The sequence below is a fragment of the Corvus brachyrhynchos genome, unplaced genomic scaffold (assembly GCF_000691975.1).
Source record: "Corvus brachyrhynchos isolate BGI_N302 unplaced genomic scaffold, ASM69197v1 scaffold279, whole genome shotgun sequence".
Classification (NCBI taxonomy): domain Eukaryota; kingdom Metazoa; phylum Chordata; class Aves; order Passeriformes; family Corvidae; genus Corvus; species Corvus brachyrhynchos.
Window position 1 is genome coordinate 8,210,429 of NW_008246060.1, and position 12,838 is coordinate 8,223,266.

The window sequence follows — 12,838 nt, forward strand, 5'->3', positions numbered from 1 at the left end:
GCCCCCCGGCCAGTGACCCTGCCCTGCGGCACTGCCCGAGCGCAGACAGCGCACGCTGCTCTGCCAGCCCTGCAGCTCCATGGCTCGCAAAGGTCCTGCAGCAGCACAGTGATGCTGATTTCTCAAATGTTAGCAAAACCGTGACATTGTGAGGTAGCCTTTATGGTGGAAAAAACAAGCAGAATTTACCGATAATTATTTTCTACTTATCCAAATATTTATGTACAGTTCTGTATTTCCTAAAGAAATTTCTTGACCCTGTTTTTTTTTTTTTTTTTAATTATTAGTTTTCTGCAGGGCTTGACCTGAAAGGAAGCCAGGCTTAGGAACTCGTGCAGCTTTCCACCCACGTGCATGAATGGTGGCCTGTAACATTTTAAAAGGGTAAAGCTCAGGAAACAGGTAAGGTAGCAATGTTCTTCCACAACTATGTATCAAGAGGTTTTTGTCCCGCTTTTCAAAAACAGAGTCAGAGAAAGACAGTAAAGGCTTATCCTGTAAAGACCTGCACCCCCTAACTTGACATCAGTCTGTTGGATTGCCTGTGACTGCTCACCTGCCTGAAAGGCAGGCACTGAGGGCGTTCCAGAATGGAGCCCCCCGTGGTCTGAGCAGCAGAGGCTGCACCCTCTGTCACATTACTGCTCTGTCGAGGTCTGCACCCCCTTTAGCACAGAGCAGCCCTTTGTCTTCAGGCAGGCAGAAACCCATTTGTTCATAAATAGCTACACCACACAGGGTGGGAGAGGTCTGGATGTCCAAGGACCCGTTCTGTTCAGTGTAAATTTCAAGCCCTCAGACAGCAAAGACCTTTCCAGGGAATACCTTAAATGAACAGGGAAAGGACATTTGGCTGATGTGACTAGCCATCACTCCAGGCACTTTCCTATCCACTGAAACTTGTCACAGTGTTAGATCATCATTTTAGGTATTCATCAAAAATATGCTTGAAAAGTATATTCATAGAAGAGAGTTATCAGAAGGTTTTGAATATTCATATATGCACTCCTCAAACTAGGTAAATGTGGCTTCATTACTCCTTTAGAATAGTATGCAAATATACTATTTTAAACCTGACCTCATGTAAAGTTTCGGTATTGCATGTTAGAGATGGCTGTTGACTCTCCCTCAGCACCAATGCTTGTCTTTGTTGTGGATAATGTGTGGGAGTTTAGTAGACACCCATGACACACTGGAGAGTGCCGTGCTCTGTAGACATAATATTATTTGGGACTACAACAAGATAATGGAATGGAAATAACTGAAATTACTGATTTGGTTAACTAATGCTAGAACGTAGATCCGAAACAAACTGACTACCCTGCAGCACCCACTGGTTGGCCTACAGAGAGCAACCAGACTCTGAATATTGTCCTTCAGGCTTCCCAGGTACCACCTTTCTGCACACAAGCTTGTTGCTGCTGTGTGGGGGGAGCTCCACAGGGCCTTCCAGGAGATTATACACAGAATACTTTTTCTTCTTCTCTAAGTGCCAGTTTCCTCTGTTTACCACAATTTCTTCACTAGCAGAAGGTTTGGGTTTTTTCCAGATTGAGAGAAGGAAAAAATAGATTTCTTAACCTCTAGTAGGAACAACATGGGTATTCACAGTCATCTCTGTATAAAAGATCTACCATGTCAGGAGAAATGATGGGTTTGCCGTGATGTTGTGTATAGTTTCCTGACTCTTCTATCAGAATGAGCTGTTCTAAGATTAGACATTCCTTCATAACTCAGACCTCTATTTATGCTGACAGATGTTATAGTTCCTATTTGGTGTTAATCTTACAGGCCTACAGAGGAATTCCCACGTTGTTTGTGAATAAAGTAGGCAATAAAACATTTAGGAAATGTCTGTGTTTTAAGATACGATTCATTTCAGCCTGGGGATGTTTCTTAGACAGGTAGTTGCAGACCTCCTAGCATCTGAGAGCAATAGATGTATGTGTCTACATATATGTGACACAGCTTTGAATTTCCCTAAAATATTATGATAGGATGGTTATTTAGGAGACCAACTTTAAAAATGTTTTGCTAAACTTTGCTAAACACTGTTCTTAAATTGGTACAGTTAGGGGAAAGGAAGTGGCTGGCTGGCAATAGCTTATTCAAAAAAGAAGAGTTTTCCAGAACAGCATTAGCTCCAGCCTCTAGTGGTTTTGGTTTTCTTTTCCTTTTTCATGCCTTTTTTTCTTTTAAGCATATGTGTGGGCTGGAGGGGAAGAAACAAAAGAAAAAGAGAGAGAAGAGCTGATCTGAGAACATGATACCAAAGTGAAGGAGTAATGTAAATGAGGCCAAAGGAGCAAAGAAGAAAAGCAATCCTTCAACAAAGGATATTTTTGTTCTATTAACCTCTTGAGCCAAAATTTTCTTATTTGAGAATAAGAAAAATTGTCTGTTATTTTGTTTTAAAATTCTGAGCTTTAATTGTCAAACAATAGTCATTAATTTGCCTTGACACAAGGCTTTTTGTCAAATACCACAGCTCAGCTTTACTGATGGCACAATTCCAACATGATCCCATGTGAAGCCGCTTTCTTTTTCCTTAGATGTTGCAAATTATTTATAACAGATACTGAACAATACAACCAAAATCATGAAGAATTTTTAATAGCCTGAAATCAACCCTCCTACAGTATTTTAATAATTGTGATTTATATCCTTTAAAATCCTCGATTTGAGCTTCTAAGTGACACTCTCTGGCCCTTTGTCACTGGTCCTGTCCAAATGCATCCTGTTGCTCTGGGCAGTGAAACAGGCTCTTAGGAGAGGCCGTGTGCTACAGCAGAGTTAACTCACGTCTGGCTTGGGCAATGCCAAGCTTGACCTCAGGCTCTGCTGGCAGTGCTGCAGCGTCAGCAGCAGCTGGGTCACTGACAGCCAGTCCAGGGCTTGTTCTGCACCTCTGAAAGGACACAGGACACTGTCTTATTGTCCTCGTGGGGCATCTACTGTGGGTGTAAAGATGCTTGGAATGTCAGGATGTTTTACCTCACTGCTTTCAGAGACTGGAATAATCTCTTGACTTACCATAGGTTTAGGAGAGACAGTGCATCTGTAAAATTAGATTGTACTGACATACCACACAAAAATCTTCCTGTACTTATTGTTACTGTGCCCTTTATTTTGCACTGAGCAGCATTTTCTTTTTGTCAATGCCTAGGCTTTTGGCCTCTAAGTTTTTGAGTGCTGAAAGACTACATTTTTTCATGTAGTCTTTTGGGATCAAATAAATAGTAATTCTTTGGTATTATAATGTACTAAATTTTGGACTCAGAAGCATATAATTTATGTAATGTTTGGGAAATTAACTGCTATGGATTGCTCTTTTCCTGTTGTTTTGGGATCACAGTTGCTAAATTACTTCCTTTCAAAAATTCTCACTAGAAAACAGTATCAACCGACTTTCAATTTACATAGAGTCCTTTCATACATTAAAGCAGACTCAATAATTATGGTACTAATTCATGAAAGTAGACGACATTCCTTATCATAAAAAACATAATCTATACAATCACAGCTGTAAGTGAATGTAAATAAGATTTAGTTTTATCTACTATCTGAAAAAGCTTTCTTCTGATAACAGAAGTGCTTGCTGTAGTCCACTTGCCTTTTTCTTTGAATAGTGATAGTTTAGCATCTGGAAAAGTGTTTGGAAACGTGTATCAGATTTTTTTGGATACAATCTCTTCAAATAACTTTTTCTTTTTGAAACCAACATATAGTTGCTGTTAGCAACAAATGTTTGCCAAGCTCTGTGACAGTAGTAAATGGATTGTGGAAACATTCCTGTACCACGAGTACGGTGTCACTCTGGCCGGTGTCACGGGGGAACAGGAACACAGGAGGGGACAAACAAGGAGCTGTGTAAAGTGCCTGGGCTCTGCTGCTGCTCCAGCTGAGAGCAGCAGGTAATATTCTGCAGTGGTGGCTGAGCGTTTTTCCTGGCCACATGGCCTTATTTTTCCTGGCAGGAACAATGGGTTGTATGCCCAGGGTTCCACTGCTCACTCGCAGCTGCAGCAGGGTTATCACATCAGAGTAAGCAGTAACAACACATATGGAAAGTAATCCATGTAGGCAGTGCTGGAATTCTGTATTGGTTCATTTCTGACTATTCCAAAGCATCTTTACTATATAGCTTCTGTCTAATGGCACCAAGAAGTGCTGTAGGCATTTCTCTAAAATGAGAGGAAAATTTTGTCACAAATACATTGATGGCAAAGCAGCTCTGAAACAAAGTCCAAGCAACCATATTCTGTGCCTAGAATGGAAAACAAATAGGAGGGTTTTGACTGGAAGACTCAGTGTTATGCAAAACACACTAAGAAATACACATTCCTTTTTTTGTCCTCCAGTGCTGAAGAACAGTAACCTATGAAAACCACCAAGTAATATATTTAAAATCAATTTTATTAAATTACTTTTTAAACTGTAGACTTGACTACCTAGGATGCAGGAAAAGAAAAAAGAAGGTTCTGTATATGAGACTTAAGCCTGACAATCTTTCATGAACACTGCTTGTCTGATGAGATAACAATATAAATTATCAAGGTCTTTTGGTTGGTTATCTGGTTGGGTTTTTTTCTGTGCTTGAAAGTCTCATGCACCAAAGCTCAAGTTATTCAAAAAAATATCTACAGTAAATGCAGTCTCTATAGAGGGAAGTACTTGGGCTTCCTTAATCTGAGGTTCTTCATGTTTTATACAAAATATTCAGTATATCAATAATTAATATGCATTACTGCATAATCAGGTGTACCCACTGAGCCAGTCCGCCAATAAAACCACCACCACCTTCCACACAAAATCAAAACAAAGCTGTAGAAAGGCACAGTACAGGGATGATCATCCATGCTGAGAGCTTAGCAAACAGTTAGTACAATGCCAGCGTTCATTTCTTCGTTCAATAGACAGGACCAGGGACTAAGGAACTTCTCTTGCTCATTGTCTGTACTGTGCTGGGCCATTTTTTGCAATATTTATCTACTCCAGTTTAGGGCTTGGGGTGTTTTGCTAGTGTTAGCTAAGGCTTGTCTGTCACTGCCCAAAAAAGATCTCCCTCCCTCTGAATGAAAACTCCAGCCAGTTCATAAAACCAGTTATTTGTTTCTAGTTTCTGGTACCATTCATTGTTGCATATACATCATTAAAATGTTTTTAAGTGCAAAATTTTTCATATATTTAAATTCCTCCCATAAAATGGCATGGAAATAATAATAAAATCACCTAACTACTTTGATTTTATTAGCAGTACTTTACCAATGACTGAAAAACTCTCACAGGATTGAAACAGTGTAAGACATGGCAAAAGGAAGGTGGGACCTAGACTATTCCCTTGTCAAGACAGAACCCTCCTGGGTACCATAGAATATCAACAGACAAGCAGAGAAAAATACCATACCTCAGTTAAGCAGTTGAAAATACTTTGTTTAGATTTTCATGGAAATTGTCATGTGTTCCTGTGGTGCATAAAAGCAGTGGCTGATTTTGGAAAAGTGTTAAAGTATGCTATTGAGACTTCACTATTATCATTGTAAGACCAATGGGTAAAGATGAACTGATTTGCAAAGTCAGGATCAAATGTCACTGCATTCCTAGCAGTCTCACAAGCTTCCCTTTAATTGCTGACTTGTAACAATTGTTTTATCTTTGTTAGGAGAAAGTTTTGCTAATGAGCATCTTACAATAACTCACATCTGTTGGTAAAATGAAACTTCGAATCAAATTAATTCAAAGCAAGATTTTACATTAGAAATGCAATCACAGGAGAGCTGAACAGCAAGATACTTTGAAAATCACTTGAATTTGTACCCACTCCTTCTCAAGAGCAAGGAAAATGTGTTCCTGCTTCTCCTTTCCCGCCCCTATTTTTAGAACTAGAATGAGAAAGACCTGATCTGGCAGCCTGTACCCCATTTAAATGATGAAATATCAGGTTCAGATGTATTTGCTAGATGGAATTGAATAGTTATAAATGACATTTCCATTCCAATTTCATTCCCTTTTTAATTTAAATTTAAAGAATGTCAGTTACCAGTTCTGGCACTGTGCTAGACAAGCAAGGATTTGTACTATTTTAAAAAACAAATCATATCTATGACAGGATAAGCACAGAGATAGAAAGTTTTTTAAACTGACTTTTTCTGCAACTCAAGCATCTTAGAAGCTGTGTGCAAGCTGTGATTAAGTTCCTAATGTACACTCACAACATGAAGATGTTCATTACAAGTGCAGACAAATGCAAATAGTAAAATTTGGCCACATGTAGGAGGTGAAAGAAAAAATAGCTTAACTTGTGAATGCTTAAATGCTGCTGATAATTTTGTGTATGTTTTCTGCTCCCCCTGAGCTATGCTTAAATCTTTTATGACAAGGTCTTTACAGTAGATTTGATGCCTTTTATAGCAATAAAGGCAGTATGTACTATTCATATCACTGCATTTCAAGGTTTAATACCCTTGAATTGTGTTCTGCTATGTATTGCCTAGTAAATATAATTATCATTTGAAATGGTAACAATTAGAAGCAATCTCTAGTTCTATTATTTCCCCCAAAATAATGCATTTCAAAGCATGCATTTCACGTTTTCTAACACTGAGTAAACCTTAATGGAAACTCAGTAAGCAAACAGAATTGATTTCATAAACATCATTTCTGTTCGATTACAAAGTTGTCTCTGATGGTAACTTGTTGTAGCCTAATTTGATTGCTTACATTATCTTTGTGCATGCAAAAATGGGGAAGAATATTTTGCAGTATAACTTAAAATATTCTTGGTAGTATTTTTTACAAAAACTCACATAATCTGTTTTTCCTCAGTATTTAAAAAATTGTCACAATTCATTTTAACAAATGATCCTGGAAGAACAACACTGTGTGAGACCTCCAACAGCAATGTTTTAAAATAAAAATCCATATAGTCAGCATAAAGTTTATGCTTTTCTGTTTGCTGTCTGGACCAGGCCACTGTTCAGAAAGCCTCTGCACAGGAAAAACAGTGAAGTAAGCATTTAAATGATTTCCTGACTCGATGCTAAAATCTCCCTCAATTATTTATACCCTGTACCAGAAATAATAATTCTTGTCTTCTGCTGTCAAATCAATCACTGACACTCTTGACCACACAGAAACTATCTTGGAGAACAGTTAACTCTGCTTGTTTCTCGCTGGCTGGTTCTTGAAGCTCTGTACACGTTTACAAATATATACTATGGATCTGGTACTGATCTCCTGGATCTTTTCCCACATTTCACTCTTTACAATGCTTTTCCAAGCTTTTTAATCATCTGAAGATGAACCCTTTACCAGATTTCTCAAGGCATGAGATCAGCCCTCCCTCTCAGCCTCCTCATCTCTCCCATCAGCCACCCCTTACTTGGGATTCCACTCTTTTTTGACATGTGCTTTCCCAACAGATGAGAATTTATTCTGAATCTCTTCTTTTTTGTGAAATATTCTTGATTAAAGGGATACTATTCTTGTTATTGGCAACAGTTTGGCAAACAAGTAGGATGAGTGTATCCTATTGGTTTATTGATTTGCACTGGGCTATAGCTTACACCACATTACAGTCTCTGGAAGAGTAAGTGGAGTTGTTGGGGTTTTTTCCCCCAAAATAACTTTAAAATATACCTAAATATAGGCAAGCAAGATTCTTTGCAAACCAAATGCTTAAAATACATATTCATTTGATTTAGTTTTATTAAAAAATTAAAAATACTTCCATCCTTAAGCACAGTAAATTCAGACAGGAAATTGCACTGGCAGGAAGCTATGAAAATGGCACGTTGCAAATGAAAATCAGTGTTCTCATCAAACTCTTTTGATCATGATCATGTCAAGAAGGAAAGCCCTGAACAGCTGAAAAATTATATAAGGGCTTTAACAATTATTTATGTGACCTGCTGAGTGCAGAAAAATCAGACTAGGAACTGCAATGATCGATTGATATCAAGATCGAGGCCGAGTTCTACAGGATTTCAAATCTATGGTAAGTACAACTGCAATGCTCTTGAATTGTTCTCACTATTTAGATTACTCTGTAATCCATATGAAACAGCTTTCAGATGAGATAAAGTTGCATTTTTATGAATTGTACCTTTTTAACCCAAATAAAGAGCTAATTATTTCTGATGAGCTTAAGGGAAGGTGTACTTGTCTATCCTCAGGCAGGCGAAATGTTTTTACTTAACTTCAGAACATTATCAGCAAAATGAACTTTGATAACAGCTCAAAGAAAGGTTTTAGCAAGAAATTTTTTAAGATACATGTAACCCTTTAAAACACCAGGTAAAACTAAAAAACAGGCCATAAGAAGAGAGGAACTATTACTTTTCTCAGAATGCATTAGGAGTATTTATCTCCTGGAAGACAGGTTGCTGTCCCAAAGTTTAGAAATGAGAAACAAATACAAAACACAGCTTACATGAACAACTCAGCTTTACTGAAGAACTTGATAAATACAAAAAAATATTTCATTCACTGTCTCTTCTAGGTATAAATTAGAAATTTATTTGTGCTTACCTGTCCTCTAGTGTCTAGTACCTAATTCTAAAGACTGCTTCCCAACAGGCAAGTTCCAATGTTGTACCAGGCGGGGATGGGCACACCAAGGCTATTGCTACTTTGTCCACATTTTGATAACAGTCTTTGTACTTTTGCTAGTTGACTCTTGGGATATTGGGTTTTAAACCAGCAAATGTTTATGAGTAATGTATTTATGAGTGATCCCGCTAACTTCAGAGGGACTACTTAAATTTTATGTAGTTAGATACAGAGGACCTGAACAGCTTAGGTTTTCTTATTAGGATTCTAAATACTTGTGCACATCTTTAGGAAATTATTTGTTTCTTTTTCAGGAAGTTTGCTTGGGCTGAAACAGTCAAACCATTCATCGCCCTATGGACCATCTGCACTCTGGTCATGGGGAACATTGCTGGGTGCCACTTAAGGGCTGGTGCTCTTGAGTATTATCTCCAGTATTTTTTATAAATTTACCACTGTAACTACATGCTTTTAGGTAAGCTGAGTTTTCATACAAAGTATTTCAAAATTATAAGCAATTTTTTTGAACTTTCAAAAGTTAGACTAGAAATACTCTTTTTAGATGTATTTTGAAGCTTGTGTTATACATATAAGCTTGTTTTTACTGTATGTTTTTGAGAATTGTTGAGATCTGGTTGAGTGTAGCATAGAGATTCATGCATATTTTGCATGATTAGCCCCCCATGATTTAAATATTATGTACCTCATATCCATGGGACAATATTTTTAAGAATTTCTACTATCTAAAACAGGCTAATGTCTGCAAATTAAAATTTGCAAGCTTGAAGCAGATTTTCTGAGTATCCCACCTCTGGAAGTTTGTGGAAACCAATATTGCAATAATTTCCTTGTGCTGCTCTAAGGACTGTACTGACATGTAAGATTCATGCTGTCCCCCATGTGCCACAACTCAAAGCACAGATCAGGTAAAGCATGTTATTTCTGCAGATATTTAGAAAAGGGTGGCAGAAATTTTTAGACAGTTATTCCCTCCAACCTGTATATTTAGGTGAGTCATTTGTTCCCTTCAAATTCACTTTCCTCAGGGCAGCCAAGTGCATAAGTATTTCTGGCACCGATGGAAATAATCATCTGCTGTATCACTTTTTTCCCATGTGGGAAGTACATTTACTCCCCAAAGAGGAACTGAAACAAAATTGTCACCATTTTGAAGAGTGGCAACACAGAACAAACAGGAAACACTTCAAGGGAAATATTTACAAAAATAGCATACACAGAAGACATAAGAAGCTTTCATATTGTGAATGAATACTTAAAAGCAATAATCTATTTCTTGCCAACATTCATGAGCAGGAAGGGAGTCAAAATTAATTGCACTAGGAAACACTTAAAATTTTTTCATTTAACTGCACTTAATGCAGGTAATTGTGTACGGAAACTGTAATTATGAGCCACGTATGTATTTTACATGCTGGATCTATGTCCAGTAGGATAGGTGGCAATAGCTAGTAGTGAAATTTTTCACACAAATTAATGGTTGAAACAACACGGACTTATGCTGAAAGTCTGAAGTGCACACTACTCCCTGCATCCACTGGTTATTTCAGTATTGCTTACTGGCCCACTCACCTAATGTACAGCAATGCTGTCACAGGGCTTGTCGAGTTAGAAACTGGGTGTTTCATGTCTCTCAGCTGCATACCGTTGATGAAGATACTGGATAAAACTACATTCTTCATTTAAGGAAGAAAAGATCCCAACAAAACCAAAAATCTTGATGCCTTGGTTGCTCATGGCAAGTGGGCAATTCCTATTTACAGACATGAATTACAGGAAAACGACTGGACAATGCAAAAAGTTATCACAAGTGTCATTTTTCTCTCCTTTTTTGTAGATCTCTCAATGGAAAAAACAGCCCATATAAAGGGTTTAATTTTCAGTGGCCTTTGTTTTACAAGTATGCACTCTGACGGTCGTGTCATGCCAGTGAAGATCACCATGGTATCACAGCAGAGCCCCTCCTGCATACAGAGATGTGTGTTTGCTGTGCATAAGCATTACTCAACATGGCAAGTGTCTGTGCAAAGGAAAAGCTGCTGTGCTTACTGCTTGTCTAAAACCAGGACAGGATCAAGTATGCAATCCAACAAGGAAGGTCTTTAAATTCCAACACATCACTTCATATCCCACTTTTTGCAAAATGAAAATCTGTGTTCAGGTTTTGGCAGTCTGACTCAAGACCATATTTCTGAAATCACAGACTTTAATGGAAACACAAAGTTGATACACAAAACAACATCTGAAAACAGATCTGAAACATCTAAATTGGACTGTAAGTGACAGGAGCAAGCTTTGGTAGAATTGGATTATTTAGAATAACCATCACAACGCTAACAACGAGTCACTCGGGATTTACATCCCAACATTTGTAGCAAACAAAAGGTTACCCTTAACCATGGTAGATTACAAATAAAGACAAAAGTAGTGCTGATCATTTACTCTTCCACATAGAACATGACTCACAGTCTGATTGTTCTCCCAAATACCAAGTCACTGTTGTAAGGACAACACTTTTATGCCTTAACAAATTCCAATGACATTTTCCTTGTGTAGTTTCAACAGCAGAGTTTTAGACCAATTTTGCTGTGCAAGTGTTATTTATTTGTGACTTTCACGGTAATAGGTTTATTTGGAATTATGTTATGGCAGTGTCCTGTGCATGGCAGTCTCTCCAATTTGGAGCTGAGAGGAGGTCTCCAACCCACTTAACAAGACTGCAAACAAAATCTCTGTACTTGAATATCTGCAAAAGGTGTGCTGAGGCAGAGGACCTCCTGTGGCAGAGCTGCAGGAGGTGGTGAGAAGGCTACATAACTTCAGGAAGGCTGGGAAGGAGTTGGATGGCTGGTTCCAAGGGCAGCCTGCAGTATGCCACACCCAAAGAGGCAAAAACTCCCCCACCATGCACACACAGAAGGGAGGAGGGGGGTCAGTAAGGCAGAACAGTGGACACTTGAAATGACAAGGACCTGCTGGAGGAAGAGACTTCCCTGAAGCCTGAGGTGCCCCTGCAGAACCACTTCTGCACTCTGCAAGCTGGAGAGGGAGGGCCCATCACATCAGGAGAGAGGCCGGAGCTGAGTAAGGCAGCCCCATCTGCTCCCTGTGTAACAACCAGCACAACTAAGCAAAGGTGACAGGTGAGAGTAGCAGGGGACTCTCCTCTGAGAGGCACGGAGAGAGCCACTTGTCAGCCTGATTACCAGAGAGCTGTACCAGGGATGTCACCCAAAGCATCATACCAAGCTTCATACTGTCCCCTGACCATTTGCTGCTGCTGCTGTTTCATGTGTGCACCAGGGATACAGCCAGGAGTGGTCTGAGGAGGACCAAGGAGATTACAGAACCCTGGGAGTATTGGTGAGGGACTCAGGTGCCGGCAGCTTTTTCATCAGTCCTCCCTGTCAAAGGGAAGGGCTTTGAAAGGGCCAGGTGAATCTGGCAAATCAGCAAATGGTTAGGGGTCTAGTGCCACAACCAAGGGTCTGGCTGCTCCTGGGGACTCACACTGAAAACATGGGCTGACAGAGTCTGGTGGAGGCCCATCTGCCTGAGAACGGGCAGAGTATCTCTGGTCACAGGCTTGCCCAGCTGGTGAAGAAGGCATTAAATTGAAGTTGCTGGGAGAGGGAATCCTCAATCCATTCCACTCCTACTAGTTTGATGCCAGCACCAGCAAGAGATTTCAAGAGCCTGGAGAGGGATTGCAAATCAGCAAGAGAGAATCTGAAGTGCTGCACAAAGGAATTCCAGCCATTCCTGCCAGTAAGTCTGCTCCATCAGGGGCCCAACTTACATGCCTTTATGCAAATGCACGTAGCACGGGGGATAAACAAGAGCAGTGCAAGGCTGTGATCTTACCAGCATCAGGTATGTTGCAGGATGCTCCTGTGACTGGAGCGTTGGAGTGGGAGGATACAGGCTCTTTAGGAAGGACAGGCAGGGAACAGGAGAAAGGGGTGTTGCCCTCCATGTCCACGACTACCTGGAGTGTTTGGAGCTGTGCTTGGGGATGGATGAGAAGCTTATGGGTCACGATTAAAGGGAGGGCAAGGACAGGTGACATTATAGTGGGGGTCTAAGGCCACCCAACCAGGAAGACCAAGCAGATGAGACCCTCTACAGACAGATAGGAGCTGCCTCACATTCACAAGCCCTGGTCCTCATGGGGGACTTCAACTTCCTCAATACCCATTGAGGGGACAACACAGCAGGGCAGAAGGTTCTTGGAATGCGTGGGTAACTTGCTTCTCCAAGTGACAGAGGA

General features: G+C 39.8%; 1 long non-coding RNA gene across 1 annotated transcript; it reads left to right on the forward strand.

The window, feature by feature from the left end:
• The first annotated feature begins 20 nt into the window (after positions 1–20).
• LOC108449655 lies at positions 21–10,584 on the forward strand. Its single transcript, XR_001865913.1, has 3 exons — positions 21–402; positions 8,865–9,025; positions 10,406–10,584. It is a non-coding gene; the product is annotated as an uncharacterized LOC108449655 (long non-coding RNA).
• The last annotated feature ends 2,254 nt before the right edge of the window (positions 10,585–12,838 follow it).